The sequence below is a fragment of the Excalfactoria chinensis genome, chromosome 1, assembly GCF_039878825.1.
Source record: "Excalfactoria chinensis isolate bCotChi1 chromosome 1, bCotChi1.hap2, whole genome shotgun sequence".
Taxonomy (NCBI): domain Eukaryota; kingdom Metazoa; phylum Chordata; class Aves; order Galliformes; family Phasianidae; genus Excalfactoria; species Excalfactoria chinensis.
Window position 1 is genome coordinate 63,599,773 of NC_092825.1, and position 22,916 is coordinate 63,622,688.

General features: G+C 53.3%; 1 protein-coding gene across 1 annotated transcript in view; it reads left to right on the forward strand.

The window, feature by feature from the left end:
- The window catches only part of ST8SIA1 (ST8 alpha-N-acetyl-neuraminide alpha-2,8-sialyltransferase 1), a 155,275-nt gene that overhangs the window by 112,519 nt on the left and 19,840 nt on the right, over nucleotides 1–22,916 (forward strand). The gene's annotated exons all lie outside the window — the stretch shown is intronic.

Sequence of the window (22,916 nt, forward strand, 5' to 3'; positions counted from 1 at the left end):
GTTTTCAGTAGTGCGTGGGGACAGGACTGTTGTAGATGCTAACGAGGCTGAACCTTGTAGTATTCGGAGGGGGTAAACATATAGGCGGTAGCGGGGCTTCTTCGGGATGTGACGGTGATAATAGCCCCCCCGTTTCCGTCTCATGCCCTATGAAGTACCTTGGGCGCGCATTTCAAACGTGTGCCCTAGGGGGCGTAGACGAAGTAGTAAGGTATATAAGGTGTTGATTACTCCTAATAAACGCCATTTTGCCACCTTTCTTGATGAGTCACGGTGGTCTTTTTGGCCCTAGCGGAGGTTCCGCTAGTACCTGGGCAAGCAGGGGGTTTGGATTATAATTGCGCACGGCAACACAGGACTAGGGGAAATGGGCTGAAACTTCTGCATAGGAAGTTCCTCACGAATGTGCGCAAGAACTTCTTTACAGTGAGGGTGACGGAGCACTGGAACAGGCTGCCCAGGGAGGTGGTGGAGTCTCCTTCTCTGGAGATATTCAAGACCCACCTGGACGCCTACCTGTGCGACGTGGTGTAGGGAGCCTGCTTTGGCAGGGGGGTTGGACTCAATGATCTCTAGAGGTCCCTTCCAACCCCTATAATTCTGTGATTCTGTGACCAGGAGGTGATTACTTGAATCTTGCAGGAAGTTTCCCGAAGGAAATGAAATGCAGCAAGAGGACAAACCGGGTATTTTAGATCAGAGAATGTACGCGTATGGAAATTTGTAAGCATGTGAAAGCATGCAGGGCTATCCTTAGCTTAAATGTAAAACATAAAACTCTTGCAAGTGCACAGACTGTGTTATAAATGATATGTTATACAATATTCTGTCCCCTTCTGTTGCAGTTGGGAATTTTTTTCCTGTGGTATCTTCTGTCCTGCCTGTGGTCCTTCCAGCTTTAGTCGGACTGAGCTCTGCTCCTTCGTGTGTAACCGACAGTGGGAAACCTCCTTTAGGATAGGGGAGGGTTTGAACTTGATGATCTCTGTAGAGGACCCTTGCAACCCATAAAATCCGGAGGCACTGTGTAATATTTTTTCCAACTTTATTTTTTTAATATAAGAGAAGTGCCATCCCTGCTAGTGCTTCCGAGGGGGCGGCTTCTTGCAGGGCTGCTGTGGGTCCAGGTCACTGCCAGCCCTCCTCTTACGGGGCCGCCGGGCCCTCCCAGCTGAGCGGCCAGGAGCGGAGGGGCTGCTGCCCTGAGCAGAGGGATCTGCTGCTGCCAGCTGCTCCGTCTCCGCCTGGGGCTCCTCCCGTTGACTTGGGATGTGCACAGCAGGGATGTGACTGGGATCCCCATGGAGGACAGCCTGTGATGTGCTGGGCTGCTCCTCTCCGCTGGGACTTCCGGTGCTGCCGCTGGGTCCGGGAATTGATGCAACAGTCCCGCGTTGGGAGGCTGCGGGGCCAGGGGCGGCCACAGAGCTGTCCTCCTGCCCGCTGGCTGCAGGGCCCTCCTCCTGCCCTCCGGACACGTGGACGCCCTGGAGGCCCAGCTGCCCGTGGGCCTCCTCGCCCCACCGGCTCACAACGGCGTCCACAAGGCCCTGGATGAGCGTCTCCGCTCTGTCCCCCAGGGCAGGTCGCAGCATCTGGATCAGGGCCTCGCCGTCCAGCCCGATGTTACACAGGGCGGTGAGGATGAGGTTCTCCACCGCCATTGCCTGCCACCACTGCGTCCCAAGGATGGCTCGCAGCTCCTGGCGCAGCCATGGCAGCACAGGGTCGAGGATCTCCCGGTGCTGCCTGAACAGGGCTGCCCAGACCTCCAGCAGCAGGCCGCCCACCATACGCCCCTCCTGCGCCTCCACAGCCTCCTGCTCCTCCGGCAGCATCAGAAGGGCTGGAGGGGATGGCGCATCGTCCTGGGGGCTGTAGGTGCGGGCGATGGCTGCCTGGAAGCAGGCAGGAACTGGTGGTGCTGGGGGACAGATGATGAAATCCAGGTCATTGTCGTCGTCCCACGCAGCAACCTTAACTACTTCCATGGCTCTCCTGCAGAGCGGGCAGGTCTCTTTCTGCTTGGCCCAGCGCAGGATGCAGCCGAGGCAGAACTCGTGACGGCACGGCACTGCGTAGGCAATGTCCTTTTGCACGTCACGGCAGATGGGACATGTCCACGCCTCCTCTGCTGCCATGGTCTTCACGCTGTGGCCCGATGGGGAGTGAAGATGAATTGTCCTCCCTCGACAGCGCCTCAGCGGTGAAAGTTGTGCACTGCAAGAGGGAGAGAGGCCGTGGTCATTGTCTGTCTCTGGGACAGGCAGAAGAAACGTCCTGCTCCCTCAGCAGGAAACCCTCCTAACCCCACACCTGTGCCGCCAATGCCCCACGCCCTCACAGGGTCAAACTGCTGCCCCGGTCCTGGCAGCTCCTCCATCCCAGAGCTCACCCCCTTACCACCCTGGTGGGGACGCGTGCCCACCCAGCTCACCTGTGCTGCTGCACGTGCACCCCGTGGGACCCCGGCTGCCTGAACCAGGCAGGCCAGGGGATTACAGGTGATGGCTGTAGGGATGGGCACTGAGAGCAGCTGCCAGCAGTCCCCAAAGCACAGCCCACCACACAAGTAAAATTCTCGCTCCACCTCCAAGCCGCACACACTCGCTCGGCAGGAGTCCAGGCTCGAGACTGACTGGGCCAGGCCCTGCCAGCGCCCAAAGCTGGGTGGCACCACACCCTGTTGCTCAGTGATGTCACCGCAGTCCTTGTGCCATCACAGCACTCACCCCAGCAGCACTGCATTCATGTGTCTGCACATGGAGCATTGCTCTTATGAGTAAAGGATAAGGGACTTGGGACTCTTTAGCACTGAGAAGATCGAGGGGGGATCTTATTAATGCTTATAAATACCGAATGAAAGAGAGTCAAGTGGGTGTGGCCAGATTTTTTTTCAGCAGTTCCCAATGCCAGAACAAGGGGCAGTGGGGAGAAACTGGAGCATGAGAAGTTCCACTGGAACATGAGGAAAAATTTCCCTCATTTGAGGAAAACAGAACAATAGAACAGGCTGCAGAGAGGTTGTGGGATTGTGTTTTCTCCTTCTCCGGTGATATTCAGAGCCCACCCGATCAGCGTCCTGTGAAACCTACTGTGGAGAACCTGTTTTAGTCAGTGGGGGTTAAATGTGGTGGTCTCTGTAGAGGTCCCTTCCAGCCCATATTGAAAATGACAGTGGATTTGTCTCTTTAGTCTTATCTAATTTATACTTTACTAATGACTGTGACACATTTTTTTCTTCAAAGATATAAATAAGTAACAGGTTGAATGCTTAAACTGTTATGGCACTGAAATATCAGGGTTTTCCTGAAAGTAAATGCAAGCGTGACTCGTTCCAGTAATGTATGTGATAGCCTACTCTTAGCTACTGGGTTTCTTTTTCCATTTTGGGTTAACTGTAAGTTCTCAAGGCTGATGTTAGAGAAATGTAATTAGAGTCATAGAATCACCAAGGTTGGAAAAGACCTAAAAGATCATCCAGTCCAACCATCCACCCATCACCAATAAGCTTCCACTAAACCATTTCCCTCAACACAACATCCAGTCGTTCCTTGAACACCCCCATGGTCGGTGACTCCACCACCTCCCTGGGGACCTTTTTAGTGCAAATTAAGATATTAAATAAATCCCCTGGATATTTTTAATGAAATACCACTATGTATTTTGAAGATAAAAACTGGCAATATATATATAATTTTTTCTCCCATGAGTTTGAATCTTGCGATCCTAGAATTCTGTTGCCATTACTAGTTTTCAAACACAACAGAGAATATTTACAGGGAGCTTTCCATGTGAAGGCTTGGGGGCTCCTGATATATCATATACATATAACAGAAAATAAAGCATTCAGTGAAATTTCAGCATGTTTTTGTGGAAGAAAACTGAAGGTTTTTTTATGATTCAGGACAGCAGACCTCAGGACAGCAGTTCTGGGCTCCCCAGTACAAAAAAGACAGGGATCTCTTGGAAAGAGTCCAGCGGAGGGCCACAAAGATGGTGAAGGGCCTGGACCATCTCCCCTATGAGGAGAGACTTAGGGAACTGGGTCTGTTTAGCCTTGAGAAAAGAAGGCTGAGAGGGGACTTGATCCAGGTTTATAAATACCTGAAGTGTGGGAGCCATAGTGGCGAGGCTGGTCTGTTTTCAGTAGTGCGTGGGGACAGGACTGTTGTAGATGCTAACGAGGCTGAACCTTGTAGTATTCGGAGGGGGTAAACATATAGGCGGTAGCGGGGCTTCTTCGGGATGTGACGGTGATAATAGCCCCCCCGTTTCCGTCTCATGCCCTATGAAGTACCTTGGGCGCGCATTTCAAACGTGTGCCCTAGGGGGCGTAGACGAAGTAGTAAGGTATATAAGGTGTTGATTACTCCTAATAAACGCCATTTTGCCACCTTTCTTGATGAGTCACGGTGGTCTTTTTGGCCCTAGCGGAGGTTCCGCTAGTACCTGGGCAAGCAGGGGGTTTGGATTATAATTGCGCACGGCAACACAGGACTAGGGGAAATGGGCTGAAACTTCTGCATAGGAAGTTCCTCACGAATGTGCGCAAGAACTTCTTTACAGTGAGGGTGACGGAGCACTGGAACAGGCTGCCCAGGGAGGTGGTGGAGTCTCCTTTTCTGGAGATATTCAAGACCCACCTGGACGCCTACCTGTGCGACGTGGTGTAGGGAGCCTGCTTTGGCAGGGGGGTTGGACTCAATGATCTCTAGAGGTCCCTTCCAACCCCTATAATTCTGTGATTCTGTGACCAGGAGGTGATTACTTGAATCTTGCAGGAAGTTTCCCGAAGGAAATGAAATGCAGCAAGAGGACAAACCGGGTATTTTAGATCAGAGAATGTACGCGTATGGAAATTTGTAAGCATGTGAAAGCATGCAGGGCTATCCTTAGCTTAAATGTAAAACATAAAACTCTTGCAAGTGCACAGACTGTGTTATAAATGATATGTTATACAATATTCTGTCCCCTTCTGTTGCAGTTGGGAATTTTTTTCCTGTGGTATCTTCTGTCCTGCCTGTGGTCCTTCCAGCTTTAGTCGGACTGAGCTCTGCTCCTTCGTGTGTAACCGACAGTGGGAAACCTCCTTTAGGATAGGGGAGGGTTTGAACTTGATGATCTCTGTAGAGGACCCTTGCAACCCATAAAATCCGGAGGCACTGTGTAATATTTTTTCCAACTTTATTTTTTTAATATAAGAGAAGTGCCATCCCTGCTAGTGCTTCCGAGGGGGCGGCTTCTTGCAGGGCTGCTGTGGGTCCAGGTCACTGCCAGCCCTCCTCTTACGGGGCCGCCGGGCCCTCCCAGCTGAGCGGCCAGGAGCGGAGGGGCTGCTGCCCTGAGCAGAGGGATCTGCTGCTGCCAGCTGCTCCGTCTCCGCCTGGGGCTCCTCCCGTTGACTTGGGATGTGCACAGCAGGGATGTGACTGGGATCCCCATGGAGGACAGCCTGTGATGTGCTGGGCTGCTCCTCTCCGCTGGGACTTCCGGTGCTGCCGCTGGGTCCGGGAATTGATGCAACAGTCCCGCGTTGGGAGGCTGCGGGGCCAGGGGCGGCCACAGAGCTGTCCTCCTGCCCGCTGGCTGCAGGGCCCTCCTCCTGCCCTCCGGACACGTGGACGCCCTGGAGGCCCAGCTGCCCGTGGGCCTCCTCGCCCCACCGGCTCACAACGGCGTCCACAAGGCCCTGGATGAGCGTCTCCGCTCTGTCCCCCAGGGCAGGTCGCAGCATCTGGATCAGGGCCTCGCCGTCCAGCCCGATGTTACACAGGGCGGTGAGGATGAGGTTCTCCACCGCCATTGCCTGCCACCACTGCGTCCCAAGGATGGCTCGCAGCTCCTGGCGCAGCCATGGCAGCACAGGGTCGAGGATCTCCCGGTGCTGCCTGAACAGGGCTGCCCAGACCTCCAGCAGCAGGCCGCCCACCATACGCCCCTCCTGCGCCTCCACAGCCTCCTGCTCCTCCGGCAGCATCAGAAGGGCTGGAGGGGATGGCGCATCGTCCTGGGGGCTGTAGGTGCGGGCGATGGCTGCCTGGAAGCAGGCAGGAACTGGTGGTGCTGGGGGACAGATGATGAAATCCAGGTCATTGTCGTCGTCCCACGCAGCAACCTTAACTACTTCCATGGCTCTCCTGCAGAGCGGGCAGGTCTCTTTCTGCTTGGCCCAGCGCAGGATGCAGCCGAGGCAGAACTCGTGACGGCACGGCACTGCGTAGGCAATGTCCTTTTGCACGTCACGGCAGATGGGACATGTCCACGCCTCCTCTGCTGCCATGGTCTTCACGCTGTGGCCCGATGGGGAGTGAAGATGAATTGTCCTCCCTCGACAGCGCCTCAGCGGTGAAAGTTGTGCACTGCAAGAGGGAGAGAGGCCGTGGTCATTGTCTGTCTCTGGGACAGGCAGAAGAAACGTCCTGCTCCCTCAGCAGGAAACCCTCCTAACCCCACACCTGTGCCGCCAATGCCCCACGCCCTCACAGGGTCAAACTGCTGCCCCGGTCCTGGCAGCTCCTCCATCCCAGAGCTCACCCCCTTACCACCCTGGTGGGGACGCGTGCCCACCCAGCTCACCTGTGCTGCTGCACGTGCACCCCGTGGGACCCCGGCTGCCTGAACCAGGCAGGCCAGGGGATTACAGGTGATGGCTGTAGGGATGGGCACTGAGAGCAGCTGCCAGCAGTCCCCAAAGCACAGCCCACCACACAAGTAAAATTCTCGCTCCACCTCCAAGCCGCACACACTCGCTCGGCAGGAGTCCAGGCTCGAGACTGACTGGGCCAGGCCCTGCCAGCGCCCAAAGCTGGGTGGCACCACACCCTGTTGCTCAGTGATGTCACCGCAGTCCTTGTGCCATCACAGCACTCACCCCAGCAGCACTGCATTCATGTGCCTGCACATGGGGCATTGCTCTTACGAGTAAAGGATAAGGGACTTGGGACTCTTTAGCACTGAGAAGATCGAGGGGGGATCTTATTAATGCTTATAAATACCGAATGAAAGAGAGTCAAGTGGGTGTGGCCAGATTTTTTTTCAGCAGTTCCCAATGCCAGAACAAGGGGCAGTGGGGAGAAACTGGAGCATGAGAAGTTCCACTGGAACATGAGGAAAAATTTCCCTCATTTGAGGAAAACAGAACAATAGAACAGGCTGCAGAGAGGTTGTGGGATTGTGTTTTCTCCTTCTCCGGTGATATTCAGAGCCCACCCGATCAGCGTCCTGTGAAACCTACTGTGGAGAACCTGTTTTAGTCAGTGGGGGTTAAATGTGGTGGTCTCTGTAGAGGTCCCTTCCAGCCCATATTGAAAATGACAGTGGATTTGTCTCTTTAGTCTTATCTAATTTATACTTTACTAATGACTGTGACACATTTTTTTCTTCAAAGATATAAATAAGTAACAGGTTGAATGCTTAAACTGTTATGGCACTGAAATATCAGGGTTTTCCTGAAAGTAAATGCAAGCGTGACTCGTTCCAGTAATGTATGTGATAGCCTACTCTTAGCTACTGGGTTTCTTTTTCCATTTTGGGTTAACTGTAAGTTCTCAAGGCTGATGTTAGAGAAATGTAATTAGAGTCATAGAATCACCAAGGTTGGAAAAGACCTAAAAGATCATCCAGTCCAACCATCCACCCATCACCAATAAGCTTCCACTAAACCATTTCCCTCAACACAACATCCAGTCGTTCCTTGAACACCCCCATGGTCGGTGACTCCACCACCTCCCTGGGGACCTTTTTAGTGCAAATTAAGATATTAAATAAATCCCCTGGATATTTTTAATGAAATACCACTATGTATTTTGAAGATAAAAACTGGCAATATATATATAATTTTTTCTCCCATGAGTTTGAATCTTGCGATCCTAGAATTCTGTTGCCATTACTAGTTTTCAAACACAACAGAGAATATTTACAGGGAGCTTTCCATGTGAAGGCTTGGGGGCTCCTGATATATCATATACATATAACAGAAAATAAAGCATTCAGTGAAATTTCAGCATGTTTTTGTGGAAGAAAACTGAAGGTTTTTTTATGATTCAGGACAGCAGACCTCAGGACAGCAGTTCTGGGCTCCCCAGTACAAAAAAGACAGGGATCTCTTGGAAAGAGTCCAGCGGAGGGCCACAAAGATGGTGAAGGGCCTGGACCATCTCCCCTATGAGGAGAGACTTAGGGAACTGGGTCTGTTTAGCCTTGAGAAAAGAAGGCTGAGAGGGGACTTGATCCAGGTTTATAAATACCTGAAGTGTGGGAGCCATAGTGGCGAGGCTGGTCTGTTTTCAGTAGTGCGTGGGGACAGGACTGTTGTAGATGCTAACGAGGCTGAACCTTGTAGTATTCGGAGGGGGTAAACATATAGGCGGTAGCGGGGCTTCTTCGGGATGTGACGGTGATAATAGCCCCCCCGTTTCCGTCTCATGCCCTATGAAGTACCTTGGGCGCGCATTTCAAACGTGTGCCCTAGGGGGCGTAGACGAAGTAGTAAGGTATATAAGGTGTTGATTACTCCTAATAAACGCCATTTTGCCACCTTTCTTGATGAGTCACGGTGGTCTTTTTGGCCCTAGCGGAGGTTCCGCTAGTACCTGGGCAAGCAGGGGGTTTGGATTATAATTGCGCACGGCAACACAGGACTAGGGGAAATGGGCTGAAACTTCTGCATAGGAAGTTCCTCACGAATGTGCGCAAGAACTTCTTTACAGTGAGGGTGACGGAGCACTGGAACAGGCTGCCCAGGGAGGTGGTGGAGTCTCCTTTTCTGGAGATATTCAAGACCCACCTGGACGCCTACCTGTGCGACGTGGTGTAGGGAGCCTGCTTTGGCAGGGGGGTTGGACTCAATGATCTCTAGAGGTCCCTTCCAACCCCTATAATTCTGTGATTCTGTGACCAGGAGGTGATTACTTGAATCTTGCAGGAAGTTTCCCGAAGGAAATGAAATGCAGCAAGAGGACAAACCGGGTATTTTAGATCAGAGAATGTACGCGTATGGAAATTTGTAAGCATGTGAAAGCATGCAGGGCTATCCTTAGCTTAAATGTAAAACATAAAACTCTTGCAAGTGCACAGACTGTGTTATAAATGATATGTTATACAATATTCTGTCCCCTTCTGTTGCAGTTGGGAATTTTTTTCCTGTGGTATCTTCTGTCCTGCCTGTGGTCCTTCCAGCTTTAGTCGGACTGAGCTCTGCTCCTTCGTGTGTAACCGACAGTGGGAAACCTCCTTTAGGATAGGGGAGGGTTTGAACTTGATGATCTCTGTAGAGGACCCTTGCAACCCATAAAATCCGGAGGCACTGTGTAATATTTTTTCCAACTTTATTTTTTTAATATAAGAGAAGTGCCATCCCTGCTAGTGCTTCCGAGGGGGCGGCTTCTTGCAGGGCTGCTGTGGGTCCAGGTCACTGCCAGCCCTCCTCTTACGGGGCCGCCGGGCCCTCCCAGCTGAGCGGCCAGGAGCGGAGGGGCTGCTGCCCTGAGCAGAGGGATCTGCTGCTGCCAGCTGCTCCGTCTCCGCCTGGGGCTCCTCCCGTTGACTTGGGATGTGCACAGCAGGGATGTGACTGGGATCCCCATGGAGGACAGCCTGTGATGTGCTGGGCTGCTCCTCTCCGCTGGGACTTCCGGTGCTGCCGCTGGGTCCGGGAATTGATGCAACAGTCCCGCGTTGGGAGGCTGCGGGGCCAGGGGCGGCCACAGAGCTGTCCTCCTGCCCGCTGGCTGCAGGGCCCTCCTCCTGCCCTCCGGACACGTGGACGCCCTGGAGGCCCAGCTGCCCGTGGGCCTCCTCGCCCCACCGGCTCACAACGGCGTCCACAAGGCCCTGGATGAGCGTCTCCGCTCTGTCCCCCAGGGCAGGTCGCAGCATCTGGATCAGGGCCTCGCCGTCCAGCCCGATGTTACACAGGGCGGTGAGGATGAGGTTCTCCACCGCCATTGCCTGCCACCACTGCGTCCCAAGGATGGCTCGCAGCTCCTGGCGCAGCCATGGCAGCACAGGGTCGAGGATCTCCCGGTGCTGCCTGAACAGGGCTGCCCAGACCTCCAGCAGCAGGCCGCCCACCATACGCCCCTCCTGCGCCTCCACAGCCTCCTGCTCCTCCGGCAGCATCAGAAGGGCTGGAGGGGATGGCGCATCGTCCTGGGGGCTGTAGGTGCGGGCGATGGCTGCCTGGAAGCAGGCAGGAACTGGTGGTGCTGGGGGACAGATGATGAAATCCAGGTCATTGTCGTCGTCCCACGCAGCAACCTTAACTACTTCCATGGCTCTCCTGCAGAGCGGGCAGGTCTCTTTCTGCTTGGCCCAGCGCAGGATGCAGCCGAGGCAGAACTCGTGACGGCACGGCACTGCGTAGGCAATGTCCTTTTGCACGTCACGGCAGATGGGACATGTCCACGCCTCCTCTGCTGCCATGGTCTTCACGCTGTGGCCCGATGGGGAGTGAAGATGAATTGTCCTCCCTCGACAGCGCCTCAGCGGTGAAAGTTGTGCACTGCAAGAGGGAGAGAGGCCGTGGTCATTGTCTGTCTCTGGGACAGGCAGAAGAAACGTCCTGCTCCCTCAGCAGGAAACCCTCCTAACCCCACACCTGTGCCGCCAATGCCCCACGCCCTCACAGGGTCAAACTGCTGCCCCGGTCCTGGCAGCTCCTCCATCCCAGAGCTCACCCCCTTACCACCCTGGTGGGGACGCGTGCCCACCCAGCTCACCTGTGCTGCTGCACGTGCACCCCGTGGGACCCCGGCTGCCTGAACCAGGCAGGCCAGGGGATTACAGGTGATGGCTGTAGGGATGGGCACTGAGAGCAGCTGCCAGCAGTCCCCAAAGCACAGCCCACCACACAAGTAAAATTCTCGCTCCACCTCCAAGCCGCACACACTCGCTCGGCAGGAGTCCAGGCTCGAGACTGACTGGGCCAGGCCCTGCCAGCGCCCAAAGCTGGGTGGCACCACACCCTGTTGCTCAGTGATGTCACCGCAGTCCTTGTGCCATCACAGCACTCACCCCAGCAGCACTGCATTCATGTGCCTGCACATGGGGCATTGCTCTTACGAGTAAAGGATAAGGGACTTGGGACTCTTTAGCACTGAGAAGATCGAGGGGGGATCTTATTAATGCTTATAAATACCGAATGAAAGAGAGTCAAGTGGGTGTGGCCAGATTTTTTTTCAGCAGTTCCCAATGCCAGAACAAGGGGCAGTGGGGAGAAACTGGAGCATGAGAAGTTCCACTGGAACATGAGGAAAAATTTCCCTCATTTGAGGAAAACAGAACAATAGAACAGGCTGCAGAGAGGTTGTGGGATTGTGTTTTCTCCTTCTCCGGTGATATTCAGAGCCCACCCGATCAGCGTCCTGTGAAACCTACTGTGGAGAACCTGTTTTAGTCAGTGGGGGTTAAATGTGGTGGTCTCTGTAGAGGTCCCTTCCAGCCCATATTGAAAATGACAGTGGATTTGTCTCTTTAGTCTTATCTAATTTATACTTTACTAATGACTGTGACACATTTTTTTCTTCAAAGATATAAATAAGTAACAGGTTGAATGCTTAAACTGTTATGGCACTGAAATATCAGGGTTTTCCTGAAAGTAAATGCAAGCGTGACTCGTTCCAGTAATGTATGTGATAGCCTACTCTTAGCTACTGGGTTTCTTTTTCCATTTTGGGTTAACTGTAAGTTCTCAAGGCTGATGTTAGAGAAATGTAATTAGAGTCATAGAATCACCAAGGTTGGAAAAGACCTAAAAGATCATCCAGTCCAACCATCCACCCATCACCAATAAGCTTCCACTAAACCATTTCCCTCAACACAACATCCAGTCGTTCCTTGAACACCCCCATGGTCGGTGACTCCACCACCTCCCTGGGGACCTTTTTAGTGCAAATTAAGATATTAAATAAATCCCCTGGATATTTTTAATGAAATACCACTATGTATTTTGAAGATAAAAACTGGCAATATATATATAATTTTTTCTCCCATGAGTTTGAATCTTGCGATCCTAGAATTCTGTTGCCATTACTAGTTTTCAAACACAACAGAGAATATTTACAGGGAGCTTTCCATGTGAAGGCTTGGGGGCTCCTGATATATCATATACATATAACAGAAAATAAAGCATTCAGTGAAATTTCAGCATGTTTTTGTGGAAGAAAACTGAAGGTTTTTTTATGATTCAGGACAGCAGACCTCAGGACAGCAGTTCTGGGCTCCCCAGTACAAAAAAGACAGGGATCTCTTGGAAAGAGTCCAGCGGAGGGCCACAAAGATGGTGAAGGGCCTGGACCATCTCCCCTATGAGGAGAGACTTAGGGAACTGGGTCTGTTTAGCCTTGAGAAAAGAAGGCTGAGAGGGGACTTGATCCAGGTTTATAAATACCTGAAGTGTGGGAGCCATAGTGGCGAGGCTGGTCTGTTTTCAGTAGTGCGTGGGGACAGGACTGTTGTAGATGCTAACGAGGCTGAACCTTGTAGTATTCGGAGGGGGTAAACATATAGGCGGTAGCGGGGCTTCTTCGGGATGTGACGGTGATAATAGCCCCCCCGTTTCCGTCTCATGCCCTATGAAGTACCTTGGGCGCGCATTTCAAACGTGTGCCCTAGGGGGCGTAGACGAAGTAGTAAGGTATATAAGGTGTTGATTACTCCTAATAAACGCCATTTTGCCACCTTTCTTGATGAGTCACGGTGGTCTTTTTGGCCCTAGCGGAGGTTCCGCTAGTACCTGGGCAAGCAGGGGGTTTGGATTATAATTGCGCACGGCAACACAGGACTAGGGGAAATGGGCTGAAACTTCTGCATAGGAAGTTCCTCACGAATGTGCGCAAGAACTTCTTTACAGTGAGGGTGACGGAGCACTGGAACAGGCTGCCCAGGGAGGTGGTGGAGTCTCCTTCTCTGGAGATATTCAAGACCCACCTGGACGCCTACCTGTGCGACGTGGTGTAGGGAGCCTGCTTTGGCAGGGGGGTTGGACTCAATGATCTCTAGAGGTCCCTTCCAACCCCTATAATTCTGTGATTCTGTGACCAGGAGGTGATTACTTGAATCTTGCAGGAAGTTTCCCGAAGGAAATGAAATGCAGCAAGAGGACAAACCGGGTATTTTAGATCAGAGAATGTACGCGTATGGAAATTTGTAAGCATGTGAAAGCATGCAGGGCTATCCTTAGCTTAAATGTAAAACATAAAACTCTTGCAAGTGCACAGACTGTGTTATAAATGATATGTTATACAATATTCTGTCCCCTTCTGTTGCAGTTGGGAATTTTTTTCCTGTGGTATCTTCTGTCCTGCCTGTGGTCCTTCCAGCTTTAGTCGGACTGAGCTCTGCTCCTTCGTGTGTAACCGACAGTGGGAAACCTCCTTTAGGATAGGGGAGGGTTTGAACTTGATGATCTCTGTAGAGGACCCTTGCAACCCATAAAATCCGGAGGCACTGTGTAATATTTTTTCCAACTTTATTTTTTTAATATAAGAGAAGTGCCATCCCTGCTAGTGCTTCCGAGGGGGCGGCTTCTTGCAGGGCTGCTGTGGGTCCAGGTCACTGCCAGCCCTCCTCTTACGGGGCCGCCGGGCCCTCCCAGCTGAGCGGCCAGGAGCGGAGGGGCTGCTGCCCTGAGCAGAGGGATCTGCTGCTGCCAGCTGCTCCGTCTCCGCCTGGGGCTCCTCCCGTTGACTTGGGATGTGCACAGCAGGGATGTGACTGGGATCCCCATGGAGGACAGCCTGTGATGTGCTGGGCTGCTCCTCTCCGCTGGGACTTCCGGTGCTGCCGCTGGGTCCGGGAATTGATGCAACAGTCCCGCGTTGGGAGGCTGCGGGGCCAGGGGCGGCCACAGAGCTGTCCTCCTGCCCGCTGGCTGCAGGGCCCTCCTCCTGCCCTCCGGACACGTGGACGCCCTGGAGGCCCAGCTGCCCGTGGGCCTCCTCGCCCCACCGGCTCACAACGGCGTCCACAAGGCCCTGGATGAGCGTCTCCGCTCTGTCCCCCAGGGCAGGTCGCAGCATCTGGATCAGGGCCTCGCCGTCCAGCCCGATGTTACACAGGGCGGTGAGGATGAGGTTCTCCACCGCCATTGCCTGCCACCACTGCGTCCCAAGGATGGCTCGCAGCTCCTGGCGCAGCCATGGCAGCACAGGGTCGAGGATCTCCCGGTGCTGCCTGAACAGGGCTGCCCAGACCTCCAGCAGCAGGCCGCCCACCATACGCCCCTCCTGCGCCTCCACAGCCTCCTGCTCCTCCGGCAGCATCAGAAGGGCTGGAGGGGATGGCGCATCGTCCTGGGGGCTGTAGGTGCGGGCGATGGCTGCCTGGAAGCAGGCAGGAACTGGTGGTGCTGGGGGACAGATGATGAAATCCAGGTCATTGTCGTCGTCCCACGCAGCAACTTTAACTACTTCCATGGCTCTCCTGCAGAGCGGGCAGGTCTCTTTCTGCTTGGCCCAGCGCAGGATGCAGCCGAGGCAGAACTCGTGACGGCACGGCACTGCGTAGGCAATGTCCTTTTGCACGTCACGGCAGATGGGACATGTCCACGCCTCCTCTGCTGCCATGGTCTTCACGCTGTGGCCCGATGGGGAGTGAAGATGAATTGTCCTCCCTCGACAGCGCCTCAGCGGTGAAAGTTGTGCACTGCAAGAGGGAGAGAGGCCGTGGTCATTGTCTGTCTCTGGGACAGGCAGAAGAAACGTCCTGCTCCCTCAGCAGGAAACCCTCCTAACCCCACACCTGTGCCGCCAATGCCCCACGCCCTCACAGGGTCAAACTGCTGCCCCGGTCCTGGCAGCTCCTCCATCCCAGAGCTCACCCCCTTACCACCCTGGTGGGGACGCGTGCCCACCCAGCTCACCTGTGCTGCTGCACGTGCACCCCGTGGGACCCCGGCTGCCTGAACCAGGCAGGCCAGGGGATTACAGGTGATGGCTGTAGGGATGGGCACTGAGAGCAGCTGCCAGCAGTCCCCAAAGCACAGCCACCACACAAGTAAAATTCTCGCTCCACCTCCAAGCCGCACACACTCGCTCGGCAGGAGTCCAGGCTCGAGACTGACTGGGCCAGGCCCTGCCAGCGCCCAAAGCTGGGTGGCACCACACCCTGTTGCTCAGTGATGTCACCGCAGTCCTTGTGCCATCACAGCACTCACCCCAGCAGCACTGCATTCATGTGTCTGCACATGGAGCATTGCTCTTATGAGTAAAGGATAAGGGACTTGGGACTCTTTAGCACTGAGAAGATCGAGGGGGGATCTTATTAATGCTTATAAATACCGAATGAAAGAGAGTCAAGTGGGTGTGGCCAGATTTTTTTTCAGCAGTTCCCAATGCCAGAACAAGGGGCAGTGGGGAGAAACTGGAGCATGAGAAGTTCCACTGGAACATGAGGAAAAATTTCCCTCATTTGAGGAAAACAGAACAATAGAACAGGCTGCAGAGAGGTTGTGGGATTGTGTTTTCTCCTTCTCCGGTGATATTCAGAGCCCACCCGATCAGCGTCCTGTGAAACCTACTGTGGAGAACCTGTTTTAGTCAGTGGGGGTTAAATGTGGTGGTCTCTGTAGAGGTCCCTTCCAGCCCATATTGAAAATGACAGTGGATTTGTCTCTTTAGTCTTATCTAATTTATACTTTACTAACGACTGTGACACATTTTTTTCTTCAAAGATATAAATAAGTAACAGGTTGAATGCTTAAACTGTTATGGCACTGAAATATCAGGGTTTTCCTGAAAGTAAATGCAAGCGTGACTCGTTCCAGTAATGCATGTGATAGCCTACTCTTAGCTACTGGGTTTCTTTTTCCATTTTGGGTTAACTGTAAGTTCTCAAGGCTGATGTTAGAGAAATGTAATTAGAGTCATAGAATCACCAAGGTTGGAAAAGACCTAAAAGATCATCCAGTCCAACCATCCACCCATCACCAATAAGCTTCCACTAAACCATTTCCCTCAACACAACATCCAGTCGTTCCTTGAACACCCCCATGGTCGGTGACTCCACCACCTCCCTGGGGACCTTTTTAGTGCAAATTAAGATATTAAATAAATCCCCTGGATATTTTTAATGAAATACCACTATGTATTTTGAAGATAAAAACTGGCAATATATATATAATTTTTTCTCCCATGAGTTTGAATCTTGCGATCCTAGAATTCTGTTGCCATTACTAGTTTTCAAACACAACAGAGAATATTTACAGGGAGCTTTCCATGTGAAGGCTTGGGGGCTCCTGATATATCATATACATATAACAGAAAATAAAGCATTCAGTGAAATTTCAGCATGTTTTTGTGGAAGAAAACTGAAGGTTTTTTTATGATTCAGGACAGCAGACCTCAGGACAGCAGTTCTGGGCTCCCCAGTACAAAATAGACAGGGATCTCTTGGAAAGAGTCCAGCGGAGGGCCACAAAGATGGTGAAGGGCCTGGACCATCTCCCCTATGAGGAGAGACTTAGGGAACTGGGTCTGTTTAGCCTTGAGAAAAGAAGGCTGAGAGGGGACTTGATCCAGGTTTATAAATACCTGAAGTGTGGGAGCCATAGTGGCGAGGCTGGTCTGTTTTCAGTAGTGCGTGGGGACAGGACTGTTGTAGATGCTAACGAGGCTGAACCTTGCAGTATTCGGAGGGGGTAAACATATAGGCGGTAGCGGGGCTTCTTCGGGATGTGACGGTGATAATAGCCCCCCCGTTTCCGTCTCATGCCCTATGAAGTACCTTGGGCGCGCATTTCAAACGTGTGCCCTAGGGGGCGTAGACGAAGTAGTAAGGTATATAAGGTGTTGATTACTCCTAATAAACGCCATTTTGCCACCTTTCTTGATGAGTCACGGTGGTCTTTTTGGCCCTAGCGGAGGTTCCGCTAGTACCTGGGCAAGCAGGGGGTTTGGATTATAATTGCGCACGGCAACACAGGACTAGGGGAAATGGGCTGAAACTTCTGCATAGGAAGTTCCTCACGAATGTGCGCAAGAACTTCTTTACAGTGAGGGTGACGGAGCACTGGAACAGGCTGCCCAGGGAGGTGGTGGAGTCTCCTTCTCTGGAGATATTCAAGACCCACCTGGACGCCTACCTGTGCGACGTGGTGTAGGGAGCCTGCTTTGGCAGGGGGGTTGGACTCAATGATCTCTAGAGGTCCCTTCCAACCCCTATAATTCTGTGATTCTGTGACCAGGAGGTGATTACTTGAATCTTGCAGGAAGTTTCCCGAAGGAAATGAAATGCAGCAAGAGGACAAACCGGGTATTTTAGATCAGAGAATGTACGCGTATGGAAATTTGTAAGCATGTGAAAGCATGCAGGGCTATCCTTAGCTTAAATGTAAAACATAAAACTCTTGCAAGTGCACAGACTGTGTTATAAATGATATGTTATACAATATTCTGTCCCCTTCTGTTGCAGTTGGGAATTTTTTTCCTGTGGTATCTTCTGTCCTGCCTGTGGTCCTTCCAGCTTTAGTCGGACTGAGCTCTGCTCCTTCGTGTGTAACCGACAGTGGGAAACCTCCTTTAGGATAGGGGAGGGTTTGAACTTGATGATCTCTGTAGAGGACCCTTGCAACCCATAAAATCCGGAGGCACTGTGTAATATTTTTTCCAACTTTATTTTTTTAATATAAGAGAAGTGCCATCCCTGCTAGTGCTTCCGAGGGGGCGGCTTCTTGCAGGGCTGCTGTGGGTCCAGGTCACTGCCAGCCCTCCTCTTACGGGGCCGCCGGGCCCTCCCAGCTGAGCGGCCAGGAGCGGAGGGGCTGCTGCCCTGAGCAGAGGGATCTGCTGCTGCCAGCTGCTCCGTCTCCGCCTGGGGCTCCTCCCGTTGACTTGGGATGTGCACAGCAGGGATGTGACTGGGATCCCCATGGAGGACAGCCTGTGATGTGCTGGGCTGCTCCTCTCCGCTGGGACTTCCGGTGCTGCCGCTGGGTCCGGGAATTGATGCAACAGTCCCGCGTTGGGAGGCTGCGGGGCCAGGGGCGGCCACAGAGCTGTCCTCCTGCCCGCTGGCTGCAGGGCCCTCCTCCTGCCCTCCGGACACGTGGACGCCCTGGAGGCCCAGCTGCCCGTGGGCCTCCTCGCCCCACCGGCTCACAACGGCGTCCACAAGGCCCTGGATGAGCGTCTCCGCTCTGTCCCCCAGGGCAGGTCGCAGCATCTGGATCAGGGCCTCGCCGTCCAGCCCGATGTTACACAGGGCGGTGAGGATGAGGTTCTCCACCGCCATTGCCTGCCACCACTGCGTCCCAAGGATGGCTCGCAGCTCCTGGCGCAGCCATGGCAGCACAGGGTCGAGGATCTCCCGGTGCTGCCTGAACAGGGCTGCCCAGACCTCCAGCAGCAGGCCGCCCACCATACGCCCCTCCTGCGCCTCCACAGCCTCCTGCTCCTCTGGCAGCATCAGAAGGGCTGGAGGGGATGGCGCATCGTCCTGGGGGCTGTAGGTGCGGGCGATGGCTGCCTGGAAGCAGGCAGGAACTGGTGGTGCTGGGGGACAGATGATGAAATCCAGGTCATTGTCGTCGTCCCACGCAGCAACCTTCCATGGCTCTCCTGCAGAGCGGGCAGGTCTCTTTCTGCTTGGCCCAGCGCAGGATGCAGCCGAGGCAGAACTCGTGACGGCACGGCACTGCGTAGGCAATGTCCTTTTGCACGTCACGGCAGATGGGACATGTCCACACCTCCTCTGCTGCCATGGTCTTCACGCTGTGGCCCAATGGGGAGTGAAGATGAATTGTCCTCCCTCGACAGCGCCTCAGCGGTGAAAGTTGTGCACTGCAAGAGGGAGAGAGGCCGTGGTCATTGTCTGTCTCTGGGACAGGCAGAAGAAACGTCCTGCTCCCTCAGCAGGAAACCCTCCTAACCCCACACCTGTGCCGCCAATGCCCCACGCCCTCACAGGGTCAAACTGCTGCCCCGGTCCTGGCAGCTCCTCCATCCCAGAGCTCACCCCCTTACCACCCTGGTGGGGACGCGTGCCCACCCAGCTCACCTGTGCTGCTGCACGTGCACCCCGTGGGACCCCGGCTGCCTGAACCAGGCAGGCCAGGGGATTACAGGTGATGGCTGTAGGGATGGGCACTGAGAGCAGCTGCCAGCAGTCCCCAAAGCACAGCCCACCACACAAGTAAAATTCTCGCTCCACCTCCAAGCCGCACACACTCGCTCGGCAGGAGTCCAGGCTCGAGACTGACTGGGCCAGGCCCTGCCAGCGCCCAAAGCTGGGTGGCACCACACCCTGTTGCTCAGTGATGTCACCGCAGTCCTTGTGCCATCACAGCACTCACCCCAGCAGCACTGCATTCATGTGCCTGCACATGGGGCATTGCTCTTATGAGTAAAGGATAAGGGACTTGGGACTCTTTAGCACTGAGAAGATCGAGGGGGGATCTTATTAATGCTTATAAATACCGAATGAAAGAGAGTCAAGTGGGTGTGGCCAGATTTTTTTCAGCAATTCCCAATGCCAGAACAAGGGGCAGTGGGGAGAAACTGGAGCATGAGAAGTTCCACTGGAACATGAGGAAAAATTTCCCTCATTTGAGGAAAACAGAACAATAGAACAGGCTGCAGAGAGGTTGTGGGATTGTAGTTTTCTCCTTCTCCGGTGATATTCAGAGCCCACCCGATCAGCGTCCTGTGAAACCTACTGTGGAGAACCTGTTTTTGTCAGTGGGGGTTAAATGTGGTGTTCTCTGTAGAGGTCCCTTCCAGCCCATATTGAAAATGACAGTGGATTTGTCTCTTTAGTCTTATCTAATTTATACTTTACTAACGACTGTGACACATTTTTTTCTTCAAAGATATAAATAAATAACAGGTTGAATGCTTAAACTGTTATGGCACTGAAATATCAGGGTTTTCCTGAAAGTAAATGCAAGCGTGACTCGTTCCAGTAATGTATGTGATAGCCTACTCTTAGCTACTGGGTTTCTTTTTCCGTTTTGGGTTAACTGTAAGTTCTCAAGGCTGATGTTAGAGAAATGTAATTAGAGTCATAGAATCACCAAGGTTGGAAAAGACCTAAAAGATCATCCAGTCCAACCATCCACCCATCACCAATAAGCTTCCACTAAACCATTTCCCTCAACACAACATCCAGTCGTTCCTTGAACACCCCCATGGTCGGTGACTCCACCACCTCCCTGGGGACCTTTTTAGTGCAAATTAAGATATTAAATAAATCCCCTGGATATTTTTAATGAAATACCACTATGTATTTTGAAGATAAAAACTGGCAATATATATATAATTTTTTCTCCCATGAGTTTGAATCTTGCGATCCTAGAATTCTGTTGCCATTACTAGTTTTCAAACACAACAGAGAATATTTACAGGGAGCTTTCCATGTGAAGGCTTGGGGGCTCCTGATATATCATATACATATAACAGAAAATAAAGCATTCAGTGAAATTTCAGCATGTTTTTGTGGAAGAAAACTGAAGGTTTTTTTATGATTCAGGACAGCAGACCTCAGGACAGCAGTTCTGGGCTCCCCAGTACAAAAAAGACAGGGATCTCTTGGAAAGAGTCCAGCGGAGGGCCACAAAGATGGTGAAGGGCCTGGACCATCTCCCCTATGAGGAGAGACTTAGGGAACTGGGTCTGTTTAGCCTTGAGAAAAGAAGGCTGAGAGGGGACTTGATCCAGGTTTATAAATACCTGAAGTGTGGGAGCCATAGTGGCGAGGCTGGTCTGTTTTCAGTAGTGCGTGGGGACAGGACTGTTGTAGATGCTAACGAGGCTGAACCTTGTAGTATTCGGAGGGGGTAAACATATAGGCGGTAGCGGGGCTTCTTCGGGATGTGACGGTGATAATAGCCCCCCCGTTTCCGTCTCATGCCCTATGAAGTACCTTGGGCGCGCATTTCAAACGTGTGCCCTAGGGGGCGTAGACGAAGTAGTAAGGTATATAAGGTGTTGATTACTCCTAATAAACGCCATTTTGCCACCTTTCTTGATGAGTCACGGTGGTCTTTTTGGCCCTAGCGGAGGTTCCGCTAGTACCTGGGCAAGCAGGGGGTTTGGATTATAATTGCGCACGGCAACACAGGACTAGGGGAAATGGGCTGAAACTTCTGCATAGGAAGTTCCTCACGAATGTGCGCAAGAACTTCTTTACAGTGAGGGTGACGGAGCACTGGAACAGGCTGCCCAGGGAGGTGGTGGAGTCTCCTTCTCTGGAGATATTCAAGACCCACCTGGACGCCTACCTGTGCGACGTGGTGTAGGGAGCCTGCTTTGGCAGGGGGGTTGGACTCAATGATCTCTAGAGGTCCCTTCCAACCCCTATAATTCTGTGATTCTGTGACCAGGAGGTGATTACTTGAATCTTGCAGGAAGTTTCCCGAAGGAAATGAAATGCAGCAAGAGGACAAACCGGGTATTTTAGATCAGAGAATGTACGCGTATGGAAATTTGTAAGCATGTGAAAGCATGCAGGGCTATCCTTAGCTTAAATGTAAAACATAAAACTCTTGCAAGTGCACAGACTGTGTTATAAATGATATGTTATACAATATTCTGTCCCCTTCTGTTGCAGTTGGGAATTTTTTTCCTGTGGTATCTTCTGTCCTGCCTGTGGTCCTTCCAGCTTTAGTCGGACTGAGCTCTGCTCCTTCGTGTGTAACCGACAGTGGGAAACCTCCTTTAGGATAGGGGAGGGTTTGAACTTGATGATCTCTGTAGAGGACCCTTGCAACCCATAAAATCCGGAGGCACTGTGTAATATTTTTTCCAACTTTATTTTTTTAATATAAGAGAAGTGCCATCCCTGCTAGTGCTTCCGAGGGGGCGGCTTCTTGCAGGGCTGCTGTGGGTCCAGGTCACTGCCAGCCCTCCTCTTACGGGGCCGCCGGGCCCTCCCAGCTGAGCGGCCAGGAGCGGAGGGGCTGCTGCCCTGAGCAGAGGGATCTGCTGCTGCCAGCTGCTCCGTCTCCGCCTGGGGCTCCTCCCGTTGACTTGGGATGTGCACAGCAGGGATGTGACTGGGATCCCCATGGAGGACAGCCTGTGATGTGCTGGGCTGCTCCTCTCCGCTGGGACTTCCGGTGCTGCCGCTGGGTCCGGGAATTGATGCAACAGTCCCGCGTTGGGAGGCTGCGGGGCCAGGGGCGGCCACAGAGCTGTCCTCCTGCCCGCTGGCTGCAGGGCCCTCCTCCTGCCCTCCGGACACGTGGACGCCCTGGAGGCCCAGCTGCCCGTGGGCCTCCTCGCCCCACCGGCTCACAACGGCGTCCACAAGGCCCTGGATGAGCGTCTCCGCTCTGTCCCCCAGGGCAGGTCGCAGCATCTGGATCAGGGCCTCGCCGTCCAGCCCGATGTTACACAGGGCGGTGAGGATGAGGTTCTCCACCGCCATTGCCTGCCACCACTGCGTCCCAAGGATGGCTCGCAGCTCCTGGCGCAGCCATGGCAGCACAGGGTCGAGGATCTCCCGGTGCTGCCTGAACAGGGCTGCCCAGACCTCCAGCAGCAGGCCGCCCACCATACGCCCCTCCTGCGCCTCCACAGCCTCCTGCTCCTCCGGCAGCATCAGAAGGGCTGGAGGGGATGGCGCATCGTCCTGGGGGCTGTAGGTGCGGGCGATGGCTGCCTGGAAGCAGGCAGGAACTGGTGGTGCTGGGGGACAGATGATGAAATCCAGGTCATTGTCGTCGTCCCACGCAGCAACCTTAACTACTTCCATGGCTCTCCTGCAGAGCGGGCAGGTCTCTTTCTGCTTGGCCCAGCGCAGGATGCAGCCGAGGCAGAACTCGTGACGGCACGGCACTGCGTAGGCAATGTCCTTTTGCACGTCACGGCAGATGGGACATGTCCACGCCTCCTCTGCTGCCATGGTCTTCACGCTGTGGCCCGATGGGGAGTGAAGATGAATTGTCCTCCCTCGACAGCGCCTCAGCGGTGAAAGTT